The sequence below is a fragment of the Falco naumanni genome, chromosome 1 (assembly GCF_017639655.2).
Source record: "Falco naumanni isolate bFalNau1 chromosome 1, bFalNau1.pat, whole genome shotgun sequence".
Lineage (NCBI taxonomy): Eukaryota > Metazoa > Chordata > Aves > Falconiformes > Falconidae > Falco > Falco naumanni.
Window position 1 is genome coordinate 34,424,290 of NC_054054.1, and position 17,149 is coordinate 34,441,438.

A 17,149-nucleotide genomic window follows, 5' to 3' on the forward strand; every position below is an offset into this window, starting at 1 on the left:
ACATCTAAAAGCAAGCTGAAACTATGGCAGTAAAAGCCTGCAAATGACCAACACAAAGCCTGTGAATCAATTAAATTCTAATTAAACTTTAAATATCCTGAATGAACAGGATTTAACTTGTGGAGAGATCTTAGTCCCTCCAAACACTGGTGAATTTCTAAAAGACTATATAAAACAGAAAATCAAGACAGTCATACCTTTCCTCCTTTAAGTTGTATGAAAAAAACCCAAAACACTTACTGATTTCAAATGGAGAAGATTACAGCAAGTCTTGTGACTTTTGAAATTTCTAGATTGTACCTTTTCTATTTTAAGTATCTAAGTAAAACCAGGGACCTGTCCCAAAGCCCCGTAGAGTTATAAATTTAAAATTTTATGGAAAAGTATGTCTGGAGGCTTCTATATGCTTCTATTTCCATGTTTCCCCTCTTCTTACACCGAGTCTTATGAATTCACTAGTGGCGTGGAATCAAGGTTTAAACCTTCCATAGGATTCCACTATATAAGTTTAACTTAAATGTAAAATTAAATTTTTGGTAAGATGAAACACATAAGATCAGTGGCATATAACTAAACTGTAAAATATATGACCTGAAAAACTGTTTGCATTGTTCTTTCTTCATCAAAACCAGGATGTTTCACTTGTTAAAACATGTTAAAAGTAACCTCCAAGAAATTTCATATGCAAAACTATTTCATTCTAACATTTTACAGACACAGAAATAAAACAAATCAGAGGCAACCACTGCAGCACAAGAAGATTGTGGCTCCTTGCTCTGAACCAAAGCAGACTGAGTGGTGACAGTTAGTGGATTCCCTCAAAAACCACACTCCTGATCCAAATATGAAGAGAAATATTGGTAGGCACATCCTGCAGTGTTCTTCACAATAAATGAACAGCTGAACTGAGACTACTTTATGGCAATATACTGAGGAGGCATACCATACTGCAGTAATTTTAAAACAGACCAAGGTGACCGAATTAGTGTCTTTTACCCAGAACTTTGTTGAGCTTTAGAGAGGAAATACTGGAGGTGTACCTACACTGCAGCAGTTTAACTGAGATTATTTTAAGAGCTTTCATGTGATCAAAATGTAACCAGGCATTTGTATTATAAAAGTTTCAGTGTTAGTAATTAGCCTAATGTTTGCAAGTATGCTGATAGAATGAACTCAGAGTCCTCTCCAGATCAAAACCAGATTATTCAGATGGCAGCTCTTTTTCTCCTGCACCCAAACTAACAGCAGCAGCATTTGATTTAAAATAAATATATTTGTAAGTGTACTTTCAATTTAATAGGGCAGGCTGCATTTTAATTAGAATGCTTTCTCAACTTCAATCCACAAATCCAATTTCTGCAGAAAATGAAAGACATTTCTCCAGTTTGAGGGTGGAGTTGTAAGGGTATTATGGCACAAATTTCAAGGGCAAAATCCTTTAAAAGATTGACCAATCTCAATTATGTTGTTAATTCCTGAGTGTGCTCATATGAAAAAAGTCATAACAAGATCCAAGGGGTTTGGCAACTGAGCGAGTGTTTCTGCACCTGGCATTGTACATGCTCTGCATCACAAGCAGGCAGAAAAATAGTATTCTGCATTTTTCTGGAGCACTTCAGTAGCAGTAAGAGTCATGATAAACTTTCCAGGGGAGGGAAGAGATTTCACTAATGTCCAGTTTGGAGGACAATTATTAAAAAAACTCAATTGTAAAAAAAACTGGTTATTGAATTTTGTTTGTTTGTTTGGGTTTTTTTTTTTTTTTGGTTTTTATTTTTATGTAAAGGTCATTAACCTCAAACAACCATAAGCACATCTTCACAGTTATTCTTTTAATCTTCACTCGGTTCCCCAAAGGTTAAATCTTTTTTCATTTGTTGATTAAACACTTTCATGTTGTTTAAAGACTAAGCAGACCTCTGCTACCTGGTAGTTATAGGATTAATATAATTTCAAATCTACTTAAACAAATTCACATAGAGACAACATAACGATTTTTGCTGTCTTTGTGGTTTTAATTCCAAGTACACTTTTTTTTTTTAGAAAAGCATGAAAAGCTTTTAAAAACTACTAAAAATAATGGAATATATTTATAAATCTATAAAACACAAAAATGGGATTTGAAATGACCAGACACATTCCTTAAGAGATTTTTTTTTTTCCTTTAGAAAAAGTGTTCTGCAGAAAGCTGGGAACTTCCAGTCTGGATCATACCTATCACATCTCTTATCGTGCATGTTGTCTGAAATAGTGTCCAACACCAGCTTGCAGATGTCACATTATCTATTCTACTGCTCTTTTCCTAAACAGACTAAATCTTCTCCTTCCCATTCAGACATCCAAACTCTGTGGGCTTTTTGAGGATGTGTCTCTGAGCAGAGACTCCCAGGACTCCTTCCTGAGTTGATACAATCCACATGAATGTGCATAGGAAAGTCAAGCAGTCCACTTCATTGTGGATTAATTAGTATTTTTTAGTTCTGTTTGCCGTTATGCTACCAAGTTACTATTCACATAATCCTCTAATATTTTCTTGTAGCTTTCTCTGGATTTAACTACTAACAAAATACTTTCTGATCTTCAAGAAAAGTTTCATTGCTAATATTCACCCAATATTTAAAAACATTAACACTGGATTTGTCATGGAGACTTGAAACATTGTACTGTCAATCTCATGAGACAAAACTGGACCATTTACCATCTAGCTGGTTTCCTCTTGCCTTCTGTGAGAGAATTCTGGGTATAGACCTGTTCCTATATCCAATTATTACTTTACCAAAACATTCAAAGGACTCCAACAATGCATCACTTATCAAGCTTTCTAGATCTGTTATCCTGGAAGAGATATTCTACTTCAAAAAGCAAAACTGTTAAAAACAAACTTCTTAAACTGACTTGCCTCGCAATAATGTGGATAGAAACCAGGTTCTTAGTTCCAGAGAGATTTTCAGCTTTATTGTGAGAAAAAATGAACATATTCCTGAAAATCCTTTGTGCTGTAGAATGAGGTTAGAAAATCATTGAACTTCTCAGCAATATCCTTAACTTCCTCCAATGATCCCTCAATCACACTTAATGTACAAAAAAAGGCTCTGAACAATTTGGTCTGGCATTTACTGTGCAGTTAGAGTAATTGTTATGCACATGGCACTGAAATGATGAATAAAAGAGTTTTATTATCATTTACAACTTTGAACACAGCAGAGTTTAGTAATGTTAAAGATAAGAGCTGAGCCTGACAGGCAGCTGAAATCAATGAAAAGCAGAGGCAAACCATGAGCTGAAACGGGATGGGGGGTGGTGGGGGGGTAGCTTTTCATGTCCCTTTATGTGTGAAAATCTCCCTCACACATATTATGTGTTTGCAAATTATGGGATTCATAATGTTTCTGGGATCACTGTTGGAAAATGGGGAATAAGGCGGTGAGCAAATTTTCTCCTTTGTTGCATGATGTGGAGGCTTTCCTCAAGAGGGTAAGGAAAAGGTTCTGCATGCCCTTCTGCTTTCTTTCTAGCCTGTTAAGGCCCTGGGGACAAGGATTACCAAAAACTTATTTCTACCACAAAGGTATTTAAGGAAAATCCTCTTTCAGCATTCTCCTGTTAGGGTTCCCACCAAAGCAAGACAATAGTCAGTGGGGAGGTTCTATAACTGCCACTAAGTTCATCAATAAGCATGGAGTGGGTATTCTGTTTATTCCTAGCCACAGATTTTCACTGGTCAGACAGTATGTTTGTGAGGAGGGATTTATTCTGTGGGCATCAGAATGCCTGGATCACCAAGAGGTCTGGGTGGAGCATTTATTATCTATTTGCTATTTATTCTCTATTTATCCTCAACAAAATAGGATTCTGTTTGCATGCCTAGAGTTCCTACATACTACAATAATCGTCATGATCACTGTTATAATGTCCAACTAATCTAAAAATAAAAGTAGGTTTGTTGAGCAATATATATTTCCCATAAATTCATGTTAATTGCCATGAACTGTTCTCCTCTATGTCAGTAAAACGGAAAATGTTTATCCATTTTTTCATTATTAAGGATAGATGTTCTAGGCTTATAAATATCATACTCCTCATACCTGTAATTTCTGAGTATTGGCACACTGTAAACTGTCCTTCAGTATTCTGGATTTTTTTCTGATATCTCTCAGATTTATTACAAATCAACACTAGCAAGCCAGAGATGTCATCAGCCAACTCTTTTGTATACAACTCTCCCAGCTTGATGATTTCAAATATGATTTTGAAAATGAGAAAGGGGACAACTAGGCTGCATAACTTCACCACCAGATGTTATTTAACATCTTTTTTTAGTTATTAATAAACAATACCTATCTATCTATACAACAGAAATATTAATTCTTTCCAAATGTAGGAGTGTTCCTAAACTCTTTGGCTTTTTTATTTCTTAAAACATCTTAATCTTCTCCATTTAGTGAATGACCTCTCTTTCCTAAGATTTCTGTTGTTCTAATGGACTTTTCTATATAAATCATAGCACAAAATATTTAATTTCACTATCAATAATGTACACTTAAAAATATCTATTTTTATTGGCTGAAACATGATTTAGCTTTTAACATTTTTTATATATTGTGTTTACCTTTTGAATTATGCTTTAACTTCATCACCATACAAAGATTAGGCATGCAGCCTAGTTGTCCTCTTTCTCATTTTCAAAATCATATTTTGAATCATCGAGTAAACTCTGAAGCATTCTGAATTTTATTCAGATGGTCTTTTGTCTTCGGACTGCTGTCATATTTCTTACTGACAGTTTGCTTTCAGGTTTACTTAGACACTAGTAGGGCAGTATATACTAATGGGTTAACTTCTTTAAAAAGGAATAACACATTATTTAAATAAATTTAGAAGGGAAATGATTGATGTGATGTATAAAGGGAAATCACAGAGATGTGAAGGAAGGCAGTATCACCTGTCAGTTTTGACAATTATAATTCCCTAGTTTAAGTCAAACCTCATATGTTATTTGAATAAACCTTTTTCTGTGTATATCATAAATTTTTCCTGCCCAAGGCTAACAACTCAATAAATGTTGGAGCTGGTCCATCTCTAGCATTCTGGAGCTGCTACTCCACAGTAGATTGTAAACTTCTGAGTGTTAAAACATGGAGTGAAAAGCAGCACATTCTATGAAGCACAATTACATCAAAATAAATATGGAATGGCTGCAGTGGTTGTATCCTCTCCAAGGTGTTCAAAACTTAACATTTTCTATGGTAGGGAGCCTGTATTTTTCTTTGATATTCTTAATATATTTTCCTGATCCTTACAAGCATGTATAAACTGTGTAATTCATAGAGGCATGTGTGTGCATAGTCTTAAAGATCTGCTGAAACACTTCTGCAAGATGTCAAATTTGTAAATTACAATCTCATTCTTGCAGATATTTATGAGGATATTCAGTTTTACACTAAGTAAATAAACACACTAAAGATAATAGGATCCATTAATGATTCTATTCACTGCACACTGAGACATATGTAACTTAATTTTTCATAAAGAAAGCATTACTGCTAATAGAGTTTTCTTTGATATTAGTCTTTCACACACAAGTGTTAGTTAAAGACTCTCCAATTTTTCTGACTGTCTAGGACACTCCTTTCAGATAGATGTGTTCTCAGAAATGTACACATTCATCTTTTTTAGGCTAGAAACATGAAAAAAGTAGATGGGAGTGAATCTGGAAATGTGCAACAAAGTGTACCTTAAAATTCAGGAGAGTGCAGGCATTCAACATGAAAATTGAATACCTGGGCTGCAACCAGCATATCAGCTTTTTCTGTAGCTCTTCAGACTGCTGCCTTAAATCTCTCTTCCTAAGACAGTTGGAGGTGATAGAACTGCTCAGAATGAGAGAAATAATGGACAGTTCTGTTTATTAGGCAAAGTGGAGTGTTTTATTCTATCAGGATGGAAAGAATCTTCACCAGACTGATTCAAGAAAGCAAAAATTTCCAGAGTCTAAACCCCATTTCAAACCCATTTTCTATGTCAATATGTGTTACGCTCAAAAATAAATTTACAAAATAATTAATAAAGAGAAAAAAACCACAATTTCTCATTTTTTGCTAGAGTCTGGTTTAGGATGATTTAAGATAAATTATTCTTGGGGTGATCTACGCAGATTTGGAGATAGACAGATCCCAACAGAAAAATAAGCAAATGTTACACACAACTTGGTAGTCTACATCAAACTTTCAAAACTTTTCTAGTAATTTATTGATGTGTGTACAAAGATTAAGTCATTCTAAATTGCTAACAGAGGAAACTCTGGTTTTAGATTAGTTTGGTTAATTTAAAAACAAGCAAAAAGAGTGGTAACCAGTCCCAAGACTATTTCAAATAGGTATACAGTCCATACTTCTGATCATGGATTTTAGCTGAAAACCAAAAGAGAATTCATTCCTGCTAGTATTATCAGGAAGCTAAAATACTAGCTTAGGACTCCTTCCTAGTGTAAGCCCAAATTCTGAGATTATTCTTACTTTTTAAACAGATAATACATACAAAATAGGAAGCTGAAGAGTTCCCTATACAATGCATATAGGCCTTTAATAACCTGTAAATTAACAAAATTGTTATAGTTACAGTAATTCACTCTGCTTGGAATGGGTTCCCTAAGACTAACAATGAAATGTCCTCTCCCCTAGCGTGAATGTGTATGGAAAGGCTCAGGGACACCAACATACCAGTCTACAAATCGAAACCTACTTGCAGGTTTCTAATTTCTAATCCAACCACTAGTTTCTTGGCTGATGTCAATCAAGACAGTCCTGAGATGTTTATGGAGGGAGTATCCTGCTACTGGTGTTCAAGCACTGGTGGGGATCTCCAGCAGTGGTCCCGGGGCAAAAATGTGCTTCAGGAGTTCCAGACTTTCAGGGCTGCTTAACACTTTAGTTTCAGAAGGGAAGTAAAGTTTTGCTTCAAAAGATCTCCTTTTCTAACAAAAAAGACATTGATTTTCCAAGATTAGTATTTTATGTGTTGATACAGAAGCTCATCCAGCCTTTCTCACTTCTCTGCAAATTAGCTTTAAGACTTTCATGCCAACGAACACAGAGAACAACTTCCTCTCTCAGTTACACACATCCACGCCTCAGCTAAGGGTCCATACCTTATGTGGATTAGTGTTACCCTTTAGCCCAAGTGGGTGCTGAGAGGGAAAGACGAGAAACTTACAGCTGGAACTCCACCCGTCACCAGCCACTGTTGATCTGGAGATGAAGGTGTCTTTGTTCCCTCCATGAAATCTTTCTCATTTTACAAAATATAGGTTTTAAAATAAAAATAAAAAATAAAAATAAAATTTTAATTTAAATTTAAATTAAAACAAGTGGATATAGCATATGAACTGATGTAAACACACATTTATAAATGTGTAGTGAAATGCCAATTCATCTGGCAAATGCAATTTTAACTGTAATATGCTTTTTTTTATGAAAAGTTATATATTTTAAATATGTCTGAAGGACAACTCTTACTTTTCATTTCAGATCAATTATGCTATATAGAACATAATCTTTGCCCTCTCATCCAACTCTGAAAATGCAGTGTGGCTTTTTAAAGAGGATAATTAATACAATGTTACTTTTAACAAAGTCAGAAACTAAGGGATTATATATATTCATGAGTATTTATAAGAAAACAATTTTCTTTGTAAAAGAACTTTTGACTATGTAGAATGCACATGAAAACTTCAGTATCCTACAATGAAAACATTTTTCTTTTTATGGGAATGCAGTGATTCTACTATTTCCCCAATGGGATTTGAATTAGTTTAGCAAAATGTAGTTTACCCATAACAGCTGCAGCCTGCACCTGTGCAGTATTTCAGAAAATCATTAGGAATTGTATATTACTTTTTCATTGCTGTGTTGTGGGGGAAACAAATGGGCAGAAAGTGGTTACTGAGACCTAATGAATAAGAAATTAATGCAGTATCGGTTTGAAAAGGTATTTATTTTTGGAGGTGTGCAACTAAATGTACAAAAGAATCTAGTTTGAGGAACAAAAATGCCATATTTTCACACTTTCTTCTGAACTGAAACAGCAGCAAAGCTGGATATAGAATGTTTGATGCTCCTAATTTTTTTTTTCAAAGTGAAACTGTAACCTTTTTTAAAAAAACATTTTTTTCTTTTCAGAATCTGTGACAAAGGTCTTTACTTCATTCCAGATTTTAAAGGCATGGACACAGAGAAGCCTGATGTGTGGTAATTCAGTCAGTGAGTGAATTAAACTCCCACGATGCTGTATCAGCCCTCAGTGAATCAGACAGGGGAGGGTGCTACAAGGGATTTAAGCTTACTATTGCCAGATGCTGATCTCCCCAGCCTGCATTCAAAGTCATGGTGAGCTACAAGTACTCACTGCATTAAGTGAAATGCATTATGTATTTTAATATCTGTCAGGGTTGTAGTCACTGGTTTGAGAGGTGGGGACTTCCTCAGCATGAACCACAGCAGGTCAGAAAGTGCAGGGTGCACATTGCTGTTAAAAGAAGGGGACAAGAAGCAAACAAAGCCACTCTGTGCACCACGCCCCACACACACACAGACAAATCTGTGTATGCCTGCTCTGTAACATGTTTTGTTAGCGACAATGTTAGATGGCACAAGCCATCTTGGAAATCCGATATTTTCCCCGAATTCCCAATCTCCCTTTTGGTGACAAAAACATGAGCCAATGACCATAAATTTCTAACAGTATTGTTGTAATTGCATTTGCAGCATTTTAGCATTTCTTAAAGACAGAAAATAAAAATAAATTAAATATACTTAGTTCCATCCATTTTTTAAAGAGGCCTATGGCAAGTTGCCCAGAAAATAAACAGAAGTTCATCCCAGTTTAAAAAAAAAAAAAGAAGAAAAAAAGACAGTATATCTTCACATTACATGGAAATACAGTAACGATCTTATTTTAGTTTTTTTCAAATAGCTACAAAGAAATCACTTAAATTAAAACATAAAAAGAATGAATGTTATTAGAGACTGTCACTAGGCTTGACAAGTTAATGAGGGTTAGATTATGAGAGTATTATTGTTTTAGCAGAGTATTATGTTCCACTCAGATTCTCCTCCTGACTTCATAGACAAAACTTGCTCAGAAATCTGTGCCAACTATTACATTAAGTTAATGGGACCCTGACATGCAAAACAAGGCAATGTAGCCCTGTTGACCTACCACATGGGAAAGGGATACTGTAGCTACAAAATTCAGGAGGGACACTAGCCAGTTTTATTCTTTTTTTCTTTTGAAATGAGATAATGAGGGAAAGTGATTAAAATTATCTCTAATACAAGTAACAACAATTAATGAATTGTTGTATTCCAGCAAGGTACATCATTACACCTAAGTAAGATTTTTCCCCCCTTTAATTTTCTTGTACCTTTAAAAAAGGTAAAATACATCCTAGAAGACCAAGAAGCTGAGAAAATCTCCTTAAGACAATATGTTCATTAGTAGTTTCCTAAGGATCCCAAAATGGTTACCTTTGTTTTCCTTTCTCTTACCTTAAAAGACAAGTATAATGCTTTTGAGCCTAGGCACATGAACAGCACACCTAACACTTGCTAATTTGAATAAGTTCTGGACAAAACTGCCCCAATAACTTGAGCTTTACTTTAAAACCACACGTATGGCATTGTTGCTATGTTGTTAAATATAATTGTTCTGTGGCTAATGCATCCCCTTTTGTGCTGGTTTTGGCTGGGCTAGAATTAGTTTTCTTCCCAGTGGCCAGTTCGGGGCCATGTTCTGGATCTGTGCTGGAGCCAGCGCTGGTGGCTCAGGGAGGTGCCGGTGGCTGCTGAGCAGCGCTGACCCAGAGCCGAGGCCGTGTCTGCCCCTCACCCCCCAGCAGCGAGCAGGCTGGGGGGCACCAGCAGCTGGGAGGGGGCACGGCTGGGACAGCTGACCCCGGCTGGCCAAAGGGACATTCCGTACCGTATGGCGCCATGCTCAGCGGGTAGAGCTGGGGAAGGAGGAGGAAGGGGGCACGTTGGGTGTGATGGCGTTTGCCTTCCCCAGTCACGGTTACCCGTGCTGGAGCCCTGCCCTCCTGGGGGTGGATGGACCTGCCTGCCAGTGGAAAGGGGGGAATGAATCCCCTGGTTTGGTTTGCTTGCATACAAAGCTTTTGCTTTCCCCATTAAACTGCCTTTATTTCAACCCATGAGTTTTCTCACATTTACTCTTCCAATTCTCTCCCCCATCCTGTTGCAGGGGGTGGGAGTGTGTGAATGGCTGTGTGGTGCCTAGTTGCCAGCTGGGTTTAAACCGTGACACCCTTATACAGAATGCAGAAATTTACACTGAAATATCTTTAGCCTGATAGGATTTATAAGCACAATTTGAATTCCAGGAACTTTAAGCCTGAACTGTCTAGTCCAAGACCCACAGAACAGGCATAGCAAGTAACTCAGAACCAGGTATGTAGGAGGCATGTAGGACATCCTGGAAAGCAGTACTAGACAGCAGATGACAGCATCATCAGACATGATCCTGTGGCAGGGATGGGCTGCACTGGGCATGCAGGTGAGTTAAATGGGCAATTCCCTAAAGCAATTGCTAAAGCCCCTCCCAGCTCTCCTGCAGCTGCAGTGGATTCAGATCTCTCTTTGGTTTTGTTATACATATCCCATATCTAACTAAGATTTTTGACCCTTTCTTGAGCTTGCACTCAGCTGAAGAGTATCATCCAGGTCATATTTCTTTCGGCTGTTTAGGAGGAAAAAAAATTATAAGGAAGTCGACCCCTCCCCCAGAAAAAAGGTCTGTGGGATCTGTCTTTATACATCCTATTGAGATTCATTGGCCCAGAAAGGAAAGACTCCCTAGCACAGCCAGTATGTCATTTGCACAGAAGAGGGAGACTGCTCTAAGTGGGGTTTCTGTATTTTATCATTTCTCTTTTCATTGTCACCTGGGTCTGTTTGTGGCTGTTGTTAGTGGGATGTTCTGCTTTTCTTAATGATTGCTTATAGCCTCTGTCCTATGCCTTCCCTATATATAGCTGCTCTTCTGCATAACTAATTAATAATACAATTTATATCCATCAATTCTGGTTTCGTCTTTACCTGGCTTAACCCCTTAATCATTAACCCTTCCAGCCTCTCTCTGGCACATAGCTTTACTTCTTTTACTTCTGTCTTGACTGCTGCACCTATTTGAACAGCTATTTCCTTCCCCCTTTTTGCCCGGCTATGCTCTCTGTCTCTCCTTTTCCCTCAGACACAAGTGGGCCTTTGTTGTCTTGTCATAGTTGAGATCAAGGGACCTGAGCCAATTCTGTCCTTAATCAATGACTTGCAGGACAGTTACTTGATTAAGGCGTGTGAACTTAGGATCTATAATGTCTGACAGCACATGTGAAGCTTGCCTGTATCCAGAAAGAAGGTTACACAATTCTTCCAGCTAACGTGACTGTTTTCTGATTACAAAATATATGTATTTTATCTATGCATCTTTTCCTACCCTTTTCCACATCCTGATAATTTTAAAATCTAATATCAGGAAATAAATTATAACTGTAATTTTCCTAAATAGTTAAATAAATTGAAGATCAGGTATGTAACCCTCTTCAGTTTACTTTATAATGATTTTGTACTGTACTGTATTTCTTCTGTGTACAGGAAAAGAATAATTCCTCTTTGGAAAAAGATTATTTTTATGAATGTATGCATATGATTATAGATTAGAGAGAGAAAAAAGTGACTTAGAATTGTAGAAAAAAATTTGGTAAAGGAGTATCATCTAACTTTTAGGTGAAGGCAATTATTAATGGAAAAAATTGACTGAACTACACTGAGCAAAGATTTATGAATGGAACTGTATGTGTGGCAAAACTAATTTCACCTGCCTTTGTAGGAGAGCTTAGACTTTCAAGCTGTGTCTGGGCAAAGAGCCATTTTGAAAGGCTTTTAAATCATGTTAACAGAATGCAAATCAAGCAAAAAATGTGAAACACTGGTATACTAGTTACAGCAAATGTTCAGGCTTGTGCAACATTCCATTTTATCATAACAGTAAAATTTTTCACTTACTGTTAGTATTTCAGAATGGTAGCACAAGTGCATGTGAACTTTTCTTATAAACTGCAGGTTGATCAGCTTTACCTCAGCAGCAGCATTTGTTTAATCAGCCTGCACTGACATTTTGTGAAAGACACTCATGCCATAGTGTCCTGAGAGCGTGGCCTCTCTGGATTTTATTCTTGTTTGATCATTCCTCAGATGTGGCCCCCACCCCATTACTCCTTAAGCTGTGCTCTGTGGTTTTTTACTGATGGTATTTAAGCTGACATAGCAGCTGAAATGACAGGCAAACAAAGCCACAGAAGCCCCTCTGCTTACAGCCAGCCTCATCCTTGACAGTTTGACCTTGTCCTGCTAATTTTAACTGTCATGCCAATTGGATTTGAGAGCCAAAGCACAGATGAAATCAGTAATACAGAAATATTGTTTACATTTTATGTCCATGCTCCTATTCACAAGGAGAAAAGGCAGAAAGAAATCATGTTGCCCAGTCAAATTTGAGGATCTGGAGGTCATTTTGCCAATAGATGTATTCACATGGAAAAAATACTATTAAGTTTCAGTCTGTGAAATAAGCTTATCAGACTGCAAAGAATAGATCAAGGTCTTCTGTAGTAGAAAATGAGAACTGTAGTCCTATCAGCAGGAGCAGCTTCTACAAACCTCTCTGATGACTGAAACAATACACTTTAATTTGCTTCAGATAAACAATGTAGCAACTGTTTTCCGCTACATTTTTCTCATAAAGATTCTTATATAGATTTTGAAAGTTAATTTGGATATCATTTTTTTCTAGTCATTCCTATGGTTTCCCAGCAGTGCCTCTCAAAGGCATCATATTCTTTGCAAATACTTTTACACTCATTTAATTATATATGTGTATTATATACTTATATATATGTGTATACTTAAAATTCAATAACTTTTATATTTATTCTTATTTTAATATTTGCTCAAATCTGCAAACCCAGTCTGTTTTTTAATAAATTTGTCAGTTTTGTAAGAGCGATACAAATAAAATACTGAGTTTCAGGTAGGCAGATGAACAGTGGAACACAAGTACAATTTCTTCCTTGTTAAGGTTACTGTACTCAGGGAATTCAATAACTCTGTGCCATCTAACATGAAAGTGTCATTTGAGATCCTGTTACCAGAAGAAACAGGAAAATCACTATGGCCATAAGTGAAATTAGACAGGAAGACAGGAAAAAAAATTTAATATGAAACAGAAAGTAATCACATTTCTCTATATTCTGTTCTGTCTCAGCTGCCAATTTCTTCTAATTAATCCGCTGAGTGAAGTGGTATTTATTCATTACATGAATTCATGGGGGAAAAAAAAAAAAAGGGTTCATGTCACTGGGGACTTCCATAGGAAAGTTCCTGGTTTTGCAGGAACTAGAAAATCTGTATCTGTTATTATGCTTAGAAGTTTTCACAAGGAATTAAAAAAGGAGGAGTTTTCTTTTTTTTCTTTGACGTTTTCTGATAGAACAGCTGTTGACCAAACCTAATACATCTTCCTCTGTGCTGTACTCGTATTAAGTTTGTGTTTACAGATGGTCTTTTGCTCCTCAGTAAAATATACGAAAGAAACAAAAACAAAAGTCTTGAACAGTTCCTTCCTCTTCCCCATCTGTCCACAGAGCTGTCATCTCAATCAGTGACTGACATATTCATGTGTTTCTGAAGATGCAAGAACCATACTGACTGGTGATTGCAGGCACAATGGATATAAAAGACATTCAGCATTTATCTGCATGATGGTTAACAATATTCAATTCAGATCTGAGCTTTTAGTAAAGGGCCTATCATTGAGTTATTTGTTTGTACAGTTTCCTGATCCCTGCTGGAGACTCCTGAATGAGACCACTATAGAAATTAGAAATAATGATGCAACCAAAGGAAAGGTGCTTTGTTCTCATTCAGACACTCTTTTTAAAGGTACCATCAGTGCCTGGATTCAGTTATTTATGGCAGAGGTCTATAGAGCAAGCCATTGTATAAGTAATGGATTTTGAAGTGGCAAAGATACAAAGACAGAAAAATATGACAAATCATCCATTAGAAAGAAGGGTTATAAAAAGGCTATGACTTATATAAGCAAAATTCTAGTACGCTCATTGTGCTGGACAATTCTTTTCTTAATAATGTGGCAAATTAAAAGTCTAATACTCTTTCCTATCTCCGTGGACTTCACAACTACTGAAGTCAGTGGACTTGTAGAGGTATAACACTGGTGTAAGGGAGCAAAGAATCAGACTCTCATTTTCCAGTCTGTATATAAGACACAAAGTCTTCTTTGGTGATACTTTGACCGTAATATACAAGGGAAGATACAGTCCTAACCACTTGAATAAAAGGATGTTGCAATTCAGCTGATAGTAATAACAGCTCAAACATTTCCTTTCAGCATTCTTGCAAGCAGATAATAACAAATAAAAACAATAATAACAAAGGCACACAATAAAGAAAATCCAGGGACTTGTTATTTCTTACTATGATGTATTTTTGTGCAGAATAGCACACTTCCATAGAATAAAAGATTTTACCAACATGACTGAAGCACGTCCATGTAAACTGTGTATGTATCTTTCTTTTAGAGATAAAAATATGCAAGTTGAGTGTTATGAAATTTCTCAGCTGCTCAGATAAGATTACTTCACTGAAATTTTCTCTTAAGGAATCTGATTTGATTTGTAAAAGAATAAAAAGTATTTTAACTAATCTCATTTATTTTTTTTAATACTGTCTAGTTCTTGAAAACCTCATGAATTTCCTTTTAAACTCATAATAACTGGGTTAGCCTAGAGACACAACACAACTGCTGCCTTAAGTTCCACTTATATGGAGTGTCATAGTATGCATAACTAACACACCCTTCTACTACACGCACAAATAATATCAGAGACATCTAATACAGAAGTGTCTGAATTAGGGAAAGGAAGAGGGAAGCCTTGATACTGGGGTTTTTTTGTAAGTACTTGTATAGAATTATAGAAACATAGAATATCTCAAGTTGGAAGGGACTTGTAAGGATCAAGTCCAACTCCATGCTGCTAACAGAACTGCCCAAAATTAAACCATATGAGTAACAGCATCATCCAGATGCTTCTTGAACTCTGTCAGGCTTGGTGCCCTGACCACTTCCCTGGGGAGCCTGCTGCAGTGACCAACCACCTTCTCAGTGAAGAACCTTTTCCTAATGACCAATCTGAACTTCCCTGACGCAGCTTCATTCCATTTCCTTGTGTCCTATCTCTGGTCACCAGAGAGAGGAGATCAGCACCTCCCCCTCCACTGCCCCCTTCAGGAAGTTGTTGGCTGTGATGAGGTCACTCCTCAGCCTTCTCTTCTCCAAGTTGAATAAACTAATGCCCCTCGAGTCCTTTCACCACCTTGGTTGCCCTCCTTTGGACAGAGATAGTTTGATGTCCTTCTTACATTCCACACCATACTCGAGGTGGGGCCGCACCAGTGCAGTGTAGAGTGCATCAACCATCTCCCTCAGCTGGCTAGCTGTGCTGTGCTAGATGCAGCCCAGGATGCCATTGGCCCTTTTGGCTGACAGGGCACACAGTTGACTAATATTCAACTTGCCATCAATCCAGACCCCTAGATCTCCTTCTACAGGGCCTAAGCAGAAAGCCTCTCATCCCACAGTTTGTATGTATAAACTGGATTATCTCATCCCAGGTGGAGAACCCAGCACTTGCTCTTGTTAAATTTCGCACAGCTAGTGAATGCTCAGCTCTCCAGTCTACCCAGATTTTTTTGTAAGATCTCTCTACACTGGAGGGAGTCCACAGCTCCTCCTAATTTAGTATCATCTGCAAATTTACTTAATGTATATTCAATTCCTGCATCCATGTTATTTATAAAAACATTAAAGAGCACATACCCTAAAACTGAGCCCTGGGGAACCCCACTGGTGACTGGCCACCAGTCTGAGGTAACCTCATTTACTATAGCTCTTTAAGCCCGACCCATCAGCCAATTGCTCACCCAACATATTATGGACTTGCCTAGCTGTGTGCCAGACAGTTATCCATGGTAGATTTTTATTAGATATTAGCAATACATTCTTTGCCGTGAGTGTGGTGAGGTTACCCAGAGAACTTATGGATGCCCCATCCCTGGAAGTGTTTAAGGCCATGTTGGATGGATCTTTGAGCAACCTGGTCTACTGGAAGGTGTCCTGCCCATGGCAGGGGGGATTGGAACTAGATGATCTTTAAAGTCCCTTCCAACCCGAACCATTTTAAGATTCTGTGATTCTGTGATTATGGATAGTGAGAGACAGTGTAAAAACTTTGCTAAAAAAATAAAACCACCATATCTACTTTCTTCTCTTTGTCAACTAGATGGATGACCTTGACATAAACAGAAATTAAGTTGGTGAAGCAGGACTTTCCACTTGTGAACACGTGCTGGCTATGAGCAATGACTGCATTGTCACTCCAGTGTTGTTCAGTAACTCCAAGGGTAACCTTCTCCATAGTATTACCAGGCACTGAAGTGAGACTGACAGGTCTGTAATTATCAGGGTCTTCCTTCTTACCCTTCTTGAAAATTGGGACAATGTTTGCCCAGTTGACTAGGACCTCTCCAGACTCCCAGGATGATTAAAAAACAATGGAGAGAGGTCCCGCAATAACATCAGCCAGCTCTTTCTGTACCCTGGAACGAATCCCATCAGGTCACATAGATTTATGCATGTAAGTATAAATCTATGTATACATATGCTTATGTATACATATGCTATGTATAAATATGCTTATATAAGAAACATTTTTTCTGATCATATTTATCTACAGGTATGCATATATAAATCTGTATCAGCTTTGGCTAAAAATAGTCCTATTTCAGTAACTGCTTTACAGCATAAATGACAATTGTCTCCTTACAAAATCAGTTGCTAGTGTTGCACATGGATGTATTTGGACATGTGAAAATACACACATGATGAAACACACAATGTAACTATTAGACAATTGCAGTGTTAAGAATCAGTGACTTAAGAGCGACAAAAAAAGGAACTGGGAAGAGACAAAAGGTCTCTCACAGTACATAATTTCTTC

The 17,149-nt window shown here is 37.2% G+C and overlaps 1 long non-coding RNA gene across 1 annotated transcript; it reads left to right on the forward strand.

The window, feature by feature from the left end:
* The first annotated feature begins 203 nt into the window (after positions 1-203).
* On the forward strand, positions 204-16,610 carry LOC121083748. The gene is made up of 3 exons (XR_005826472.1): positions 204-214; positions 556-559; positions 16,579-16,610. It is a non-coding gene; the product is annotated as an uncharacterized LOC121083748 (long non-coding RNA).
* Positions 16,611-17,149: the final 539 nt, after the last annotated feature.